Source organism: Lycium barbarum, chromosome 4 (assembly GCF_019175385.1).
Source record: "Lycium barbarum isolate Lr01 chromosome 4, ASM1917538v2, whole genome shotgun sequence".
Classification (NCBI taxonomy): Eukaryota; Viridiplantae; Streptophyta; class Magnoliopsida; order Solanales; family Solanaceae; genus Lycium; species Lycium barbarum.
In genome coordinates, this window is record NC_083340.1 from 36001081 (window position 1) to 36020227 (window position 19147).

Below are 19147 nucleotides of genomic sequence, written 5' to 3' on the forward strand. Positions count from 1 at the left end.
GTATACGTGATCGTACAAAAAATATAGGATTTTAAAGTCCAGATATCATACCCACAGGGACTTATGATTAAATATTTACTAAATTAAACTAATGTTAATTATATAAACAAGAATTAAATCCAAACATACAATTATTAGCTAACTAAAAATAAAATAAAACAAATAATGAACCTCAACTAAGAAAGAGCAGGTTTTTATCGGAGAAGAGATAGATCTAGGGGCTATGACCACTAACAATGCAGTTGAGTCTTCAAATCGTTCTACCTATGGGTTACTAGTTGACGGGTTAATTATAACTTTATGAGTATCTTCCGAGTTGCTCACAAGCCTGTAGATGCTAATATAACGTCAATATTCCTATGGTTGCCCGAAGTAACAAGAACGCATTTACTTCTCCGTATTCAACTAAGCAAGGCTAAAGGGTATATTCTTATCCTGATTAGTGAAACGATATATCGAACAAGCTCTATTTATTCTTATTACGTATGCAAATTCCCTATCCCTAGTTTAATTCACACGCCACAGATAGTGTCTAACTATTTCGTCAAATAATCAAATAATATAGATCAAGAATAAATAAATAACTCAAAGATGAAAAATCAATAGATAGAAACGATAATCAAACCACAACTTTCATGTTTGTATCAAAACCCTAGAACTATAATGTCTAGCTCAACATAGACATGGACGAAAAACAACAAATCATCCGAATAAAAACGTAAAAACTAGTACTACAGAGAAAAGAAGGTAAAACCCTGTAATACTGCGTCCACAGCGACTCCAAGCTCTCTCTAAGTTCAAAGTTATTAACTAAGGGTTTCAAGTTATCCAAAGTTATGTAAAAACCATGTAAAATATATTTATAGGGTATCAAAAGGCCCGGTCTTTTAAAAACCAAATTCAAATAGGACCAGGAAAAGTGCGCCGCAGGCAGGAAAAGTTTCAAAGGCGTGTTTTCCTTGCGATCTCACCGCATCGCCAACTGTCCAGGTATATTTCCAATCCCCTTTGCAGTTAAACTTCAATTGCATTACTCCCTCCTTTGCCACATACACAAGCGTTAATTGTCACAAAATCATGCAATCTTTCCCCTTATTTAAATTCCCATATGTTAGCATACTTCAATAGTTCAATTGTTCCTTTTTTGCACTTCTGCCACGTAGACAACTCGTAGTGCACTTCTTTAAGCTGCTTGCTTCAATTCAAATCAATTTGCACTTGTTACCTTTAAAATATTTTCTTCATCCAACCATTAGATCATGAGTATTAATCATTAGTTCATCACGCCTCTATTCCTTCTCGCAACTTCACGTGTTTCCTTTGATTTGCTCCAAATTTCTTCATCTTCACACCATTTTATTCCTTCATTGTAGAAATATAATATTAAGCACAATTCAATATAATTAATACTCAAAAGGCAATTAAAAGTACTAAAATGTGAGACAATAATGGCTAAATATATGCATTTTTAGGCCGAACATCAATGACCGTACTTTGATTCATGAGACTTAAGATAACAAACCTCTGGATGAGCTCAAGAGGAAAATATCATTTATGTGAAGCCTGCTATCAACCTTGAACCAAATAACAACCTTTCACTGAAATATATAGCTTCGTTCACCATCGACCATCAACCATGAGCTCATATTGAGTCCTTTTTAATGAGTCCATCAATAGAGCCGACATCCTTAAAGATTGAAATAATGTATGATAGTTTTTTATTTAAGGTTTAAACTTTTGAAAAGTTTTGAAAAGAAGTTACCCGTCTAGTTAATAATTGGAGAATCGTTCAATTACGTAAATTAGAACAATAGGGATAACATGAGTCGTAGTGGAAGTAAAATTAAGTTGCAACTTAAATACTTCTATTATTATAAGTTGGACTCCAAAATCGTACATATTGAGTAGTCCTAAATATCGGAGTATTATATAAGGAAAAGTAACATGGAAATAATTTATGAATATGCTACATAATTTTAAAAAGTAAATTCTTTTATAAGGTAAATCTTATTTGATTTTAAGTCCTAAATATTATTAGTTTCTACATAGTTTAAATAAGGAAAGATTGAATAATCAAAACTTTAGTTGATTTCAAATTCACAAATAGTAGGAAAATAATTAAATTGCGATCTTAACCAATATGAAAACTATTTTTACATGGTAAAAAAGGCAAATGACATTTTGCTGAGGTGCTTCGTGTTTTTGGTTTTTTTACCCTTCGTAATTGCAATTTATATTAGATAAAATAGTAATTTAATTATTTTTCTAATATTTAGGAATTTGAAATCAAAATCCTTAATTAAACTATATAGAAACTAACAATATTTAGGAATTTAGAATACACGCCTTGCATGTGTAGCCTAGCAATTATTGCAAAATTTATATTTAAAAGTAATGATTTTTAATATATGAATAACTTAAAAATATTTAATTAACTTATAAATAAAATTTAAAGCTTACAAAAGTGCAGATTTTAGACGCAACAAAGATTCCTAGATGATATGACAGTCATGCTAGCAACGTCTTACCTTACAAATTACAACTTATTTACAAATTACAACTTATTTCTAATAAATGATAAGAAACTTGAAACCTTACCAAAAAAGAGTATTGAGACAGACAAAGGTAGTGAGGAAAATTTGTAGCTTACTAAGTTTTAGATTGCACTTCTTGAACATGCTAATGTAAGATGAACTTGAGCGAGCTACTGCAAAATTTGCTCCTGTTAAAAGTTAAAGCAGTATGATTTCACATTGATCCACCTCCATGTCTGTTGAAGCTTTTATCTACCTTAAAAAAAGACAAAGGATTAGAGAATTCTTGAATTGCATATACTAGGTTGATGTCTTCATGTTGCGGGAAGGTTCCTTATATAGGTTCAGAAGTGGTGCAGAAGACGTAAAGAAAATCCAAGAAGATGAATAATTGTAGTTGAAAAAAGGATTCCTATATGATATATATGTTGCATGTACAACTAATAATAGAACTTACAAAGATGTGTATATGTAATCTATACTTCGACATACCTCTGATACAAGAGTCACACGATGGACTTACTGATTCATCGTCATCTACTCATCCTTAACCTCCAAAAATTCCTCCTAGCTCTAATTACAATAGATTGACAAAATATATGGTTATATCGGTCGCGACAATAGAACAAATATAAGCACCAAAATTTTGTCAGGATAACCAAATAACATCTACTACAGTTTCGGAGAAACTTACAATATATAAAACAAAAGTTAAAACAAAAATTTCTCAATTCAATAGGAACATAGTAAAATTAAACATGATACTGAACTTACAATTTTTAAAGCTAAACCAAAACTTTGAAATTCTACCAATTCGGCAGTAACCATGAGCTCCTGGGTTTTAATTTCTGTTCAATTATCTTCACGTTTTCCTTTACTTGCTTGCGATTGATTTTGCAGCTGGGTTAAAAAAAAATTAAGAGCATTGATTTCTTGATGTGGAAGACTTTCTATTATCGGGAATTTATTTTTTCCCGATGAATTTCATCAAATACTGAGTAGGAATTGGAGACCAGCTTGACTTGCATGAAAAGCAATTAATTTTGTTGTATGTATAAAACTTAAACCTATTAATGAATATAAGGAAAATTAATGAATAGGAGGAAAAAATAAAAGGTTATTAAATTAAAGGTACAACCTACGTGCAATTAGGACTCCCACTTACTTTAAATAAGGAAAAAATGGTATCCAATAAAACACTAATACCTAGAGGCATGTAATTGCCGTCAAAAAGAGTTTGCACATTGTATTAGGACATATATGATATAATTAAATAGTAATTTAAAAAAAAATAGTAAATGACTAATTTGTCTATTGGGAGACTTTTAATGAAGGGTAAAAAGTTTCGTCAACATTTCTAAGGCCCTTCGTACTTTTAATATATGTAGATTTTGTTTATAGGGAAATTCATAGGAAACTAAGTTACTAAATTGATAACGAATAATCGGGGTGAAAACTGGATTCAAAAGGTGGCAGTACTTTAACTTATTAATTGGTCAGTTTGGGCCTAAATTTTACCTATTTCGACCCTGATCATTCGCACGATTACCCTTCAAAGGCACTGGTCTTTAATTTTTGTCCCTCAAACTAGTGGTCTTTAATTTTTGGCCTTCGCCTAATACCATAAGGTTTGGGGTTCGAACTCCGGCTCAATTAAAAAAAAATGCAAGGCAGAGTTTTCTAAACCTCTGTCTTGCGAAATTCCATTTTGTTTTTTGACTGAGCTGGGGTTTGAACCCAGAACCTTGGGGTAATAGACGAAGGTAAAACATTATAGACCACCAATTTGAGGGCCAAAAATTAATTACCAGTGCTTTTGAAGGACAATCCTCACAAAAAAAAAATGTTTGGACCCCTTACATCTTTTATGGGCCTAAATATGACGACCCGAGATTTAATGACCCGTCCCAAACCCGTGCCTTTTTTAAAAAAATAAATAAATGGAACATCAACTCAACTTGTCATTCTTAGACCTTAATTATTATTTTTAAATTCTTAATGGCTATCAATAATGTTCTGGAAGGAAAAGTACGTAAAATTTTGTAAAATATATCGAGCATACCACTTTAGATAATACACGCTGGATATACAGATTTACGAGGCTATAAATTGGCTAGAATATTTAATATTATGTTTAGTAAATCACTTCAATATAAGCATCATCTTTCTGGTGGATACATATATATATTAGTTCTTTAATTGTAGTTGATGTAATCCTTTTAAGTGAATGCATTTAGATTGATGCTAATGTATGTAATAAGATTGACACAAATACTCAATAAACACTATAACTAATCAATAGAAGAAAGTAGTGGCAAGGAGAAGGAGTAAGCACAACTATTTGAAGAAAGTGTTAGAACAAGGATACTATTATCTTCCAATTGCTCGAATTGAAATAACATTAAATTGTTAGAATACATATAATAATAATATTAAGACCCAAAATAGAACTTGCTTGGCTTCGAGGTACGTCAAGACATTTTTTGAAGATAGTTGGAGTCTCTCCCACGAGCAAACGAAAGAATAAGTAGGCATTTGGACATGCAATTTCATCTCATGAGATGAAATCCCAAATCATCCAAAAAGACATGATTTGGGATTTGAAATCATGATTTCAAAAAATATAAATGTAAAATTTGACTCATACGTTTATATTTTGTAAAAAAAGACTCATAAGTTGGTAGATATATTTATCAATTATGTTTACCAACCATTTGTATTAAATATTAGTCTGCAAGTTGATAAAATATATTTATCAATCATGTTTACCATGTGGGGGGATTATATTAAAGAGTAATTACATTACTATTCATGTTAAATTTTCCTTTTTATTGAACTAAAATTTGATCAATTGATGTTGTATTTTTTAGAAAGGCCTTCTAGTAGCTATTAATTTTATTATGAACTATGATTTACTCATTTGGTAAGATTGTATAAGAATTGGAAAATTTTTTATGGTTTTCACAACTTGTGGGGGTTTTATGTTTATAAAAAAAAAAAAAAAAAAAAAAAAAAAAAACTACAACTTAAGATATCCAAATTGCATGTCCAAACATGATTTCATCTCACGATTTCATCTCATGAGATGAAATCATGTTCAAACGGCTCCTAAACGACAACTCTATCTTCGGGATTCAACTAAGCCACACAACAAATAGCATTCAAGAACGTTTCTCTTCTATTCTTGAATCTGTGATTTCACCTTATGATCAACGTCTCTCAAATTCAAGGGAAAGTGTTTTTGGATTGCTTTTATTTCCAAAGAAAATAAGCACTATTTATAGGCTAACTAATTCTTTGAAAATAAGTTCTTTCATCAAAAGAAGACAATGAATACATTCATGAATTCTTGAAATCAAGATGTACTTGTCCAAAAAAACTAAAACGTATTAACTTAATGAAGATGAAACTTATGAATTCATCAAATTCATTTCATATTCATTTACATTAAGAAATAAATACTTTTATCAAATACGTTATAAAATTTATTGAAACCCTTGTTTCAAGAAATTTTTGAAAATTTATGAGACATTAATCTAGTAACATGCATCAATAATGGTGTCTTTTGGACTTGAATCATTAGCTAGTGAAGACTTTCTAAATCATTGCTACGTAGTGAATGAATCTTGAACTAAGAAGTTCATTGAATGAAGTAGAAAATTTTTCACGCACATTACTATGTTCTGGTGAAAATCAATATTCTTGGACACCTTATAGCCATGTGTCCTGAATCCTTTTATGTAAGTGCTTTAAGATTTTCCTGCTAAAATCGTATTGAAGCGGCCTCCACTTCGCACTTAGCGCGGTGAATTCATCAAGAGTAACTTTGCATACTCCGACCAAATAGTCAATGAATTCATTAAGAGAATTTAATCTCATCCTCCTTTACAGCAAAGTGTCTGTAAATCTATCAAGAGCGTTCCTACATACTCCAACCGAAACTAGTTTATAGACTTATTAAGAGAATATAATCCCATCCTCCTCTTTAGTAGGAATATCAGTAATTCTATCAAGAGTGTTCTTACTAACTCCAACTGAGATCGGTCTTATAGATTTATTAAGAGAAAAGAATCTCAACCTATGCACATCTACTCAGTCTTTTAGGATTTGGGAATTTCATTGATGTGCTCCACTATTGTAACTTTACTTATTTTTCCCTTTGAACCTAAGATTGCATTAGTAGGTAGGGCTCCCATAAAGTACAATTAATTTTCAACAGGCTTTATTCCCATTCCTTTATAGATTTTCAGCACCAATTATTTGTCTAAATTTTAGACGAAAAATCTGCTAAATTGAACCAGGACTTGAGATATTAAAGGGAAGCTATACCATCCTCTAATAATTTTCTCATGTGATTGTGTGTGAGATGAACTCGTCTCGACCTGCTGTTGTAACAATCCCTTGAAGACTAAAATATAGCAGTTTTATCATCACAATAGATAGTCATAAAAGATGGCACCGACTTACTCCATATCGGAATACTTACCATAATACTTCTAATCCAGATAATCTCCTCTCAAGTAGAAGGTATAACTATAAATTTGTATTCCATCAACTAGTCGTAATCAATACTGGAATAGTTCAACGTATCCACCAAAGATTTTTTTTTCTTTTTCTTTTAGGGGCTGACATAGTAAAATTTATGTCGTTAAACTCAACAAAATTATATTGGAAAATCCAGTATACTATTGGCTTTTGAAATATAGTCAAATACCTCATACTTTCAATATTCCAAGAGCTTTCTCATCGTCTGGAACTCAAAAATCATATTGTTGCTGAGTATAATGCACCAAATTCATGAAAAGCCTTCAACTTATAATGGAATCAATATTATTTCCTCTTGATCTCAAAATAATATTCTGACTTTCAAGTATTGATAATCTTTACAAATAATATAAGGGAAATTTCAGTAATGTACAATTTAGCACACAAAATTACATTTGGATAGCCATATTTTTAAATTACAAACCTATGATCCAACAAATTATGGCCGCAGCTTGTATATACAGCATTATACAACAATGTACAACTTTATACACCTATTGAAGGCAATGTATAAACCTTGTACAAAAATGTATAATAACGTATAAGAGGTGTTTATACACACTTCTACAGTGTTATGCAGTGTTATACAGTGTTTATACAGTGTTTATATAGTGTTAAAAGTGTAACATAGTGTATGTGTTTTATACACACTTTACCCTTAAAAAAACACCAACATTAGAAAGAGATTTGGAAGGAAAAAATTAGCATCTTGGAGTTTGATATGGGGGGGAAGGGGGGGGGGGGTGGCTATCTCGGGTAATAGCTTTTTTTTTTTAAAATGGGATGAAGACTTAAAAATGTAAGGAAAAACAAATATGGCCATTTCGGGTAAATACTTTACCCAAAATGCCATAGAGTGTTATTTTCCCAATAATATATTCATATCACTATACCAACTCGAAAGTATATTTTTCTTACACAACATATATGTACACCAATTTTCATGTATAAATATGATGATTTTAAATAACACATATCATGTCTACTGACAATCTTGAAAACTTATCTTGAATAATCACCGATGAAAGTGATAAATATCTCTTTCGGTTATATGACAAATAATCCTTCTCATAAATGTTTGTGTAAATTAATCTCAAAAGTATGAATTTTCTTTCTGCTGTTTTGAAAGGTTTCTGAATTATCTTGCACTCATTACAAGTAAGATACCAACAAGTTTTTTTTTTCACAAATAATAATTCGTCAATTATTTACCAAGAGTCAAATGGATCTAAAATTTACATGATTCAGACATTCATGCTCTATATCAAGAAACTCCATAATATAAGGAGAAATATTTTCATTTTGTCACAATCTCAAAATAATATTTAAGCTTTCAGGCATATATATTATCTTTTCAAATAATATGCTTCATATTCTTTCAAGAACTTGAAATTCACATTTTGCAATTTTATGTATGCAACATATATGTATATGCAAATCAATTTGCACATTTTTTCTTCGTCAAAGAAATCATATGTTATCTCTAATCATGTGCATCATTGAAGATTATCACAATAAGGATCATCTACCAAGCATAGATTTCACAAAGAATCACAATAGGCTGAGAATAAATAGAGATTAGATTTTAGAAGATAGAAACCCGGATTTCATTGACAGCTTTCCTTTTGATTATGACTTTGATGTTGTCTAATTGATCATCTCCATAGTCAACGTCAGCAAAATAATCTGAAATTTTGAGATTGCGTTCTGCAACACTTGATCCCAAGTATTTGGCTTCTATCCAATGCCAATTTTTATGCTACGTTTGGTGATTCACCATCAGCACAACAACCAGACCTTAAAGAATCTCAAGATTCTTCTATGAAAAAATAAAAGATTTTGATGGACCTCACATCTTCAAGAGAAAGTTAAAAGCCATAGTATAGTCTTAATATTTATTTTTCAATTTTTTAAAAAATAAACTGACCTCATGGGGTCGGTAATATTGTATCAAAATTTCAAAAAATAATGTACCGACCTCACTAGGTCGGAAATTTATTTGATGCTAAATATTATAATTTTATTTTTAATTTAAAAATTATTTTTTAATAAACTGACCTCGTGAGGTCGGTAGTCTTTTAAATTAAAAATAAAATAATTAAATATACCGACCTCACGAGGTCGGTATAATTAGGCAAATAAAATTAAAACCGAGCCAATTAAACCCTTCTCTTTCCCATTTCTCTCTCTTTTCCTCTCACGTTTTCTCTCCCCCTCTCTCTCTAACCCTAACAACGCCGTCGATGTCACCATCATTCCTGCCAGTCACCGTCGCCGCCGTTCCTACCCAGTACCGTCGTTTCCGTCGCCGTCCACAGCCAACCATTTGAGGTATGCTTTCTTTCTTTTCTTGGCTAAGAAATTTGCTAGGAGGACCAGCTGAAAAAACCTTGTTTCAGATATGACATTGAAAAAAGAGTTTGCCTAATATTGTTTCTGATTTACAAAGTGAATTCCTGTACTTAGAATTAGAGTTCTAAGGAGTTCCTCAGTATTACTAGTTGTGGAATTGACAATATTACTTTTTCTTTTTTGCCTAGTATTAATTTGAGTAAATTTTCAAACTTGATCAAACAGAGGTCTAATTATTAATCTACATCAAACCGAGACGCAATATCGTTTCATTTCACAAGAATAATGAGTAGAAAAGTAATAATCTAATTTAGAACTATATATAACTGAAAATTATAAACACGAGGAACAAAGTTAGAATTTCTCCTATCCTTTTTAACTATTGTTGTGAGAGTGATGTTAATTAAAAGAAAACGAGTCTAATGATAGCTAGATCATACTTACTTTTTAAGATCGAAGTTTGATCATTTTTTATTAAGGTCGGTTTGCCCTTTACTTTAGTGTTCTTTAACTTTCAGTCGTTTCTAGCTACATGTTTTCTTATGTTTTGATTACGATATTTGGGTAAGAGATCAAGCAAATGGTTTGGCATGTTTCCTTGAAGTTGTCCTGTTTTTTGTGTGTGTATGGTATCCCATTTTTGTGGTCCTTGAAAACCAGTAAAACATATAGCACACATATCTCAAATCCCTTCCTAGAATAGGATCAATGAGACTGTAGCATTCAAGTTCATATATATCAAAAATAGTTAGCCTTGTAGAAATGAAACCAGTTTGTAACACCTCATTTCCAAGATTAGGGTCAGTGATACAAGCATCTTTCCAGTTTTCATCCCATTATGTTTATGTGTTTCCTTGCATAGCAAAGACCTGCATTTTTTTTTTGGGAGGGGGGGGGGGGGGGGGGAGGGGAGGTGAGATGAGAATGATATGAATATCAGAATCTAAAAGAGGATCACAGACCAAATTCTTTCGCATTCTCTATCTCCATATTGTGGGAGGTCATTAATACTTTTACCTCCTTATCGGAGGATTTTCTGTACTCTTTAGGAATTATATGTATCATGGAGCTGCTCTAGAATAAGCTCACTGGATAAAAACTAAAAATGGTCTGTGCTATACTTTGTTTAGACATAAGTTTCATTGTAACGTTCCATTTTGTTGAAGAATTAAAAAGGGATTGCAGAGCTAAAACTCATTCTTTTTCTTCCTCATCTCTTGCGTACTTCAGATTCCCCACTTCTCACGCTTATTTTAAGCTTATTAAAGGTTTGAAAACTTTCAAAGTGGTCCAAGACATCACTTGAGCTATTGTTTAAGGCACATTTTGCTGTATAAGATTTGGTAAAGTGAGATTGATCAGATTGGCCTCTGTTTTGCATGCCCTTTTGTGGAACAAATTTCTACATGGTTCCTAGTTATTTAGTGCAACATTTATCTCATTTCTTTTTTGATAAGGAAACTCTAATAAAGAAATACTTCTTTGAAGCTACTGGATTCATCAGCAGTTCAGCACTGACTCTAGAGTTAAACTTAATGCTCGGACTCATTCTGGCAAGGAGATGAATTATAGCTGAAGAATCATTATTTCATTACCTATAAAATTTTATTAGCCATTGTAAAAAACTTATATAGACATTGCAAAAGAATGTCAGTGTTACATTCTATAGTTGTTTACCAATGGTTATGTTAGCTTCATATTGGTACTGAAGATGTGTGTTAGCTTTGGAGATTTTTGATACCAAAAGTATATATGGAACTAAGATTCAGATTCCATCTCACCATAATCCTAAGTGTTAGGATTTAAATCCCAAATCCGACCTTTGTAAGCAGGTTCCCAGGAAAGATTGGAGGGTCACAGCTGGACCACTTAAATACCAACCTCCTTAGACAGAACCTACTTACGCCGTGATGTAAGCGAAGAATAAATAGCACACACAGATTTATAGTGGTTCACCCTCAATGTGAGAGCTACGTCCACGTTGCTGCTGCAGATCTTATTAAAGAAGAAATATTACAAGTGTTTACAACACTCAACCTCACAACCCCAATCCCAATTACACTCAAGAATTTTACCACAGAAAATTCTCTCAAAGACCTTCTCTTACTTAGGCCTTTCACTAAGAGTATTTCTCTTAGATTTTTTCTCTCTTGGGATGTGTATAGCAAATGATCTTAATGATATCTTACAAATGAACCATAAGCTACCTATTTATAGGAATGAATTTCCTATGATGAGGTAAGCGCTTACATCACGACTATTATGAGGTAAGCGCTTACATCACGACTATGTGAACAAAAGAATTGACTTGTTTGGCCAATTCCACACCTAACAAATCTCCCACTTGAAGACTAATTTTAATTTGTCTTCACACTTTGATCGATGCAGCAGCTCTTTCCTACTTTCATACTTCGTGCAGGCCAACTGAAGTTGAGCATAGCTTCAGTTTGTCTATTGTCACTGCCTTTGTCAGCATGTCTGCTGGATTCTGACTCCCTGCGATCTTCTCAAGCACCAGCGCTCCATCTTCCAAAGCTGATCTAATGAAATGGTACCGGAGTTGTATGTGCTTCGTTCGAGCATGGTAAACCGGGTTCTTTGCCAAATGAATGGCGCTTTGGCTATCACAATATAGCACACTTCCCTCGTGGTCCTGATCCAATTCCCGCAGAAAAAATTGTAGCCACATCATTTCCTTTGTGGCCTCCGTCATAGCAACGTACTCAGCCTCACAACTAGAGAGAGCTACTATCTTTTGCAACTTGGAAACCCAAGAGATTGCAGTACCTCCGAAGGTGTAAACATACCCGGATGTGCTCTTTCTGCTATCAATATCACCACCGTTGTCAGCATCAACATACCCTTGCAATCTTGTTTTTGATTTTCGGAAATACAGAGCTGAACTCGAGCTGCCTTTCAGATATCTGAATATCCACTTCACAGCCTCCCAGTGTTGCTTTCCCGGATTGCTCATAAATCGGCTGACAACTCCCACTGCATGTGCAATGTCTGGCCTTGTACATATCATTGCATACATAAGACTACCGATTGCAGATGCATAAGGTATCTTGTCCATTTGCTTCTTCTCATCCTCGGTAGTCGGCGACTGATCCTTTGACAACCGAAAGTGTCCAGCCAAGGGAGTGCTGACTGGCTTCGCATCATGCATGTTAAACCTTTTGATAACTTTCCTCACATATTCTTCTTGTGAGAGTTTGATGCCCTCCTTTCTTCGGTCGATTCTCATCCCAAGGATTTGCTTTGCAGCTCCCAAATCCTTCATTGCAAACTCTTCCGATAACCCTTTTTTCAACCGATCAATCTCCTGTAGGTTTGCTCCTACGATTAGCATGTCGTCGACATAGAGTAGCAGTATCATGTACGAGTCTTCAAAATTTTTGAAGTAACAGCAGTGATCTGCCTCGCACCTTGAAAAATCAGCTTTCTTCATAAAGCTGTCAAACTTTAAATACCACTGTCTTGGAGCCTGTTTTAGTCCGTACAGACTCTTTTGAAGTTTGCACACCAGATTCTCCTTTCCTTTGATTTTGAATCCCTCCGGCTGTTGCATGTAGATTTCCTCGTCTAGATCACCGTGAAGAAATGCAGTTTTCACGTCCATCTGTTGCAGATGTAGATTTTCCTTTGCTACCAGCCCAAGAACAGTTCTGATAGTCACCATCTTGACTACGGGAGAGAAGATCTCCGTATAGTCAATGCCTTCTTTCTGTTGAAATCCCTTTGCAACCAGCCTTGCTTTATAACGCTTGCTTCCATTGGGTTCTTCCTTTATCCGATAAACCCATTTGTTTTGCAATGCCTTTTTATCCTTTGGCAACTCGGATAATTCCCATGTATGATTTGCCGATAGTGAATCCATTTCATCCTTCATTGCCAGCTCCCACTTAGTCGATTCATCGACTTGCATTGCTTCTTCATAACATTCCGGCTCCCCTCTATCAGTGAGTAGAATGTAGTTGAGGGATGGAGAGTACCTGTGAAGCGGCTTCCTGATCTTGGATGATCTACGCAGCTCTGTGATTGGCGTCTGTTCATTTGTTTCAGAATCAACACTTTCATCAGCACCTTCTCGGATTGTTTGTTCCTCTGGCTCGGTTGTACCTGGCTGCGGCTCAGGTGCCGGAAAGTCCCTCAAATCGACTATTTCCGATTCCTTGTCCTGACATTCTGAATTCTTTTGCAGCTTGTCTTTGTACAGTACCTCTTCGTTAAAGACAACATTCCTGCTTCGGATGATCTTCCGATTTTGTTCATCCCAAAATCGGTACCCAAGCTCGGTGTCACCATAGCCAATAAAGTAACACTTCTTTGATTTTGGATCAAGCTTGCTTCTAGCCGTATCATCATTATGAACATATGATAAGCAACCGAACACTTTCAGAAATGAAAGATTTACCTTCTTGCCACTCCAGACTTCTTCTGGAATTCTGAAATCCAAGGGAACTGACGGTCCTCGGTTAATTAAGAAGGCCGCGGTATTGACTGCATCTGCCCAGAATGTCTTGGGCAGTCCAGAGTGTATTCTCATACTCCGAGCACGCTCGTTCAACGTTCGGTTCATTCTTTCGGCTACTCCATTCTGTTGCGGCGTTCCAGGAATAGTCTTCATCATCTTGATCCCATTATCGGCACAGTACCGTTTGAAATCACCATCAGTGTATTCTCCGCCATTGTCGGACCTCAAACACTTCAACTTGAGGTTTGTTTCATTCTCGACCATGGCTTTCCATCTTTTGAATACACTAAACACATCGGATTTATTTTTCATAAAATAAACCCATACCTTCCTGGTTGAATCATCAATGAAGGTCACGTAGTAGTGTGATCCTCCAAGGGAGGGTACAGTGGTAGGTCCCCACACGTCTGTGTGCACCAATTCCAGCTTTTCGACCTTCAACTCTCTGCCTGCACTTGAGAAGCTTACTCGCTTTTGTTTTCCGAGAATGCAGCTCTCACACGTATGAAGGTCCACCGTCTTCAGCTCCGGAATTAAGCCATTTGTCACCAACAGCTTCATCCCCTTCTGGCTGATATGCCCAAGCCGACAATGCCACAAATCTGTCTTCTTTGTGTTGTCAATCACAGCAACAGTATCACGACAGCTAGTCGTCATGTAGAGAGTGCCAATCTTCTTTCCTCGGCCAACTACCATAGCACCTTTCGCCACCTTCCAAGACCCATTACCAAAGTTGAGATCATATCCCTCATCATCAAGCTGACCTACTGAGATCAGGTTTCGCATCAGCTTTGGAACATGTCTAACTTTTGTAATCTTCCACGAGGATCCATTTGACATCTTCAAATTAATGTCTCCCGTGCCAACAACATCTAGCGGCTCTCCATCGGCTAAATAAACTTTGCCGAGATTCCCAGCCACGTAGTTTGTCATTATATCATGATGTGGGGTGGTATGAAAGGACGCTCCTGAGTCAAGCACCCAAGAGTCTATCGGGCTGTCAACCGATAGCAACAACGCATCGCCAATGTCTTCCGTAGCAGCGTTGATTCCAGCCCCCTTGTTGTCCTCCTTCTTTGGCCCCCTGCAGTTCTTCTTGAAGTGACCTGGTTTTCCACAGTTCCAACACTCAAATGTTCGTCCTGGTCTGGATTGACCCCTGCCATTCCTTGACTTCGATCTGCCCCTATTTCGGTTGTAGTTTCTGTCATAATTTCTGCTTCTGTTTTCAACATTAAAAGCAGTACTCGTCGATGCCTCTCCAGAATCTGTCCTGCGCACTTCCTCAGCAAGGATACGATCCCTAACATCGTTGAACTTTAGTTTGTCACTACCGACAGAATTACTAACCGCTGCTCTCATTGGCTCCCAGCTATTTGGTAGGGATGCCAACAAAATTAGAGCTTGCACTTCATCATCGAAGTCAATTTTTACCGATGACAATTGATTTACAATGGTATTGAATTCATTTACGTGTGCAGCAACATGAGCATTTTCCATCATCGTTAGATGAAATAGTTTCTTCATGAGAAATACCTTATTATTTGCCGAAGGTTTCTCATACATGTCAGACAATACCTTCATCATATCTGCGGTGGTCTTCTCCTTTGCCACGTTGTGAGCAACGTTCTTCGACAGCGTCAGCCGAATGACTCCCAGAACTTGTCTGTCGAGGAGATTCCAATCTGCTTGCTTCATCTCCTCTGGTTTCGGACTCAGAGGTTCATGAAGCTTTCTGCCATATAAATAATCTTCAATTTGCATTCTCCAGAACGCAAAATCTGTACCATCGAATTTACCGATGCCGTGCGTCGTACCATCTTCGCCTCCCATCGTTTCTAAATCACAACACAACCTGTTGCTCTGATACCAGTTGTTAGGATTTGAATCCCAAATCCGACCTTTGTAAGCAGGTTCCCAGGAAAGATTGGAGGGTCACAGCTGGACCACTTAAATACCAACCTCCTTAGACAGAACCTACTTACGCCGTGATGTAAGCGAAGAATAAATAGCACACACAGATTTATAGTGGTTCACCCTCAATGTGAGAGCTACGTCCACGTTGCTGCTGCAGATCTTATTAAAGAAGAAATATTACAAGTGTTTACAACACTCAACCTCACAACCCCAATCCCAATTACACTCAAGAATTTTACCACAGAAAATTCTCTCAAAGACCTTCTCTTACTTAGGCCTTTCACTAAGATTATTTCTCTTAGATTTTTTCTCTCTTGGGATGTGTATAGCAAATGATCTTAATGATATCTTACAAATGAACCATAAGCTACCTATTTATAGGAATGAATTTCCTATGATGAGGTAAGCGCTTACATCACGACTATTATGAGGTAAGCGCTTACATCACGACTATGTGAACAAAAGAATTGACTTGTTTGGCCAATTCCACACCTAACACTAAGTTACTCGGACTCTCCTAAAAATTTCGTCGGGTGCATGTCCGTTCCTTCAAAAGTAGTGTATTTTTGGAGGATCCGACACGGGTGTGACAACACTTTTGAAGAGTCCAAGTAACTTAGCCATAATCAACAAGTAAAATCATAGCAAGCTCATTAGTATGATTGTCTTAGTTGTAACTGTTTTGAGATGATGGGATGAAGGAACAGTAGTGCGTTTGATGGGGAAGAGATAACACATTGATGTTATTGGTTAGGGTTTCGCTTTTGGTTTTGGGATAGAATCACATGGTCTGCATGTATTGAACCAATTTCCATCCTTTTATCGGGCCTTTATGCTTCTTTAACTTTTAGTTCTAAGTCGACTTTGTTAATTACTCTTTTCCTACTAGGCTTGTAGTTGTATACTTCTATGTAGCATGCTTATACACATTACGGTGAATTATTGACTTTTACATAACCTGTACTCACATAATCTTATACAACAGGCTATTTAAGTTGGAGTGGGAAATCTGAAATGATAGGGATAATTCTTACAGACATAATCATTATTCGAGTATTTTTTTGATCAAGAAGTCTAAAAAGCAAGCATTCAGAAACAATTCGAGTATTGTTTATATACAACCTATCGCGTATGCTTCGCAGTGATGCTGTGGGTTGTCATCGATATTACATTTATAAGTAGTTCTTCTAGCTAATGCTGGGTATAAGATTTTTGTTTCCTCTTTCTTGAGAACGTTGGATAGTGGAGAGTGCTTATACGTAGGTCAAGCTAAATTTAACTGCAGTCACAGTTTTTGCGGTTTAGTCTTGTTTACTGCAAGTGCAATGTTAGTTCTTGACTTCTTGTCTTTAGAGAAAGATTTGTTTTCGATTATTTTGTCCCATGGGGCCAATCTTCTCTGAATTTCATTTATGAGGGTTCATTTTGGTTGAATTATAACTAATGGTAGTGATCAGTTTTTGATCATGAAATAACCAACAAGTTGGTTTAGTGAAATGATGAGATGTTCCATGATGAAACCAGCAAGTATTTCCATCAAACAAGCAATACACATTCTCGTCCCATTATTGCTTTCCTCTGTAGAATCCAACTGCTGCACCTGGTACAGTCATATTTCAACTTTCCTGATTTCCCGAAGAGTTTGAGATGCCATGTAGAACTTAAACCTGCAAAAAAGAAGCTACTGTTAGTGTAAAAATTTATCACCATTTTCTTTAACTGTTGGCACAGCCAATTGCTTTTGTTTGTTTCCATTATCATTCACCTGTTTCTTTCCCTTATTATATTTGCCATTTGTATAAATCCTTCACATTGCCAACCACTTTCCCACTATCTAACACCTTAATGACATGATTTCTATTTCTATAATTTGCTTGCTTAAGTTTTGATTGCCTTGCATTGTTTCTGCCTTTACCTTGCTCCTGCACATTATTTGTAACTGCAGGCTGCTTTCCTTTATCCTCTGCAATAGGAACTTGAGGTTCCTCCTTTTTTTCTCTTATACCCTTGAGTTTTATTTTTTATTCTTTGAGCATGGTAATACTTGTTGATGGTGCAAATTTCTTGGAAATTGTTCTCGGTTTAGTGAAGGATTAGAAAGAGTGAAACGTCTGGATGAGACACTTAGACATGCAAGGCCATTGATTTAACCGTAATGGGTATACTGTATCGTAGAGCTTATATCTTGCAATCCTAACAAGTCAAATGTATGTTGCATTTGATTTGAAGGAAAGAAAAAAATGTTAGTAGTATTGATTTGTTTTCCTTTTAGTAGTATTAATTTCAACCCTGTTAGTTGAATTGTTAGTAGTATTGATTTCAACCATGTTCTATTTCGATTGTTTACTAAATGTTTGATAGTTTTTTCTGTTGAATTCGATATTTAAGTTGGTTGCTAATTTTACCTTCTAATTTCAGAATCAATATCAACATTCAAAGGCGAAGTTTCTTCGTACTCAGCCACCCAACACACAGCTGACAGAAGAACAAATGGAGGAAAGGTGGCTTGGTTTGGCACAGCTTACGGAATGCTACAGCTATCTAGCTAGCTATAGGCCTCGGAGGAAAGGGAGAGGCGGAGAGACGTGCAGTTTGACAGTATGAGCGCCCAATTAGATGCATTACTTGCTTCGAGGGGGATTCCCTCGTGTCCTGATGATGCTCGTAACCCCCATACTCAATCTAGTGGTGCGGATGATGATGAGACTCACGTGTCAAACACACAAAGACATGTTTGAATGTTAATGTTGTGGTGGATTTGTGGATTGTGTAAGTGTTTTGTGGATGTTTGCGAGGGGTGAAGTAGTCTAATGTTGTAGACTAACTTAGTGTAGACTAGTTTAATGTTTTGTGGATGAAAACGCAAAGGTTGAAGTAGTTTAATGTTGTGTTGATGTTTGCGAAGGTTGAAGTAACTTAATGTCTCTTGTGAATGTTTGAATGACGTTTTGATTCAACTTTGAAGTAAATTCGAATTGAATTTGATGTATTGGTGGTTGTAATATATGTGTTTGTTGAAATAGCTTAACGTTTTATGTATTTGTAGTAGTTTGGTGAATTGTTGGCAGCTTTTTGAGCTGATTTTAGTTGAATATAAAATTGTTTTCATCTTGACAAGGGGCAGCTGGAATAACAGCTAGATCCTACCAATTTTTTTGCAGAATACCGACCTCATGAGGTCGATTTTCTACAAAATTTTCCAAGAAATTGCAAATTACCGACCTCATGAGGTCGATTTTACGCAAAATTTTCCTAGAAACTGCAAATTACCGACCTCATGAGGTCGGTTTTCTGCAAAATTTTCCCAAAAATTACAAATTAC

General features: G+C 35.4%; 2 long non-coding RNA genes across 4 annotated transcripts; one reads left to right on the forward strand and one right to left on the reverse strand.

Moving 5' to 3' along the window:
• Positions 1 to 588: 588 nt before the first annotated feature.
• LOC132635872 (uncharacterized) lies at positions 589 to 8961 on the reverse strand. 3 transcript variants are annotated; one of them, XR_009580790.1, is made up of 4 exons: positions 3309 to 8961; positions 3027 to 3107; positions 2651 to 2786; positions 589 to 1362 (listed from the first exon to the last, which is right to left on the reverse strand). It is a non-coding gene; the product is annotated as an uncharacterized LOC132635872 (long non-coding RNA). The 3 variants fall into 3 exon arrangements; XR_009580789.1 differs by having other exon boundaries at positions 3027 to 8961; XR_009580791.1 differs by having other exon boundaries at positions 2651 to 2790; positions 3027 to 8961.
• A 265-nt stretch (positions 8962 to 9226) lies between these two features.
• LOC132635873 (uncharacterized) lies at positions 9227 to 18827 on the forward strand. Its single transcript, XR_009580792.1, has 2 exons — positions 9227 to 9410; positions 18244 to 18827. It is a non-coding gene; the product is annotated as an uncharacterized LOC132635873 (long non-coding RNA).
• The last annotated feature ends 320 nt before the right edge of the window (positions 18828 to 19147 follow it).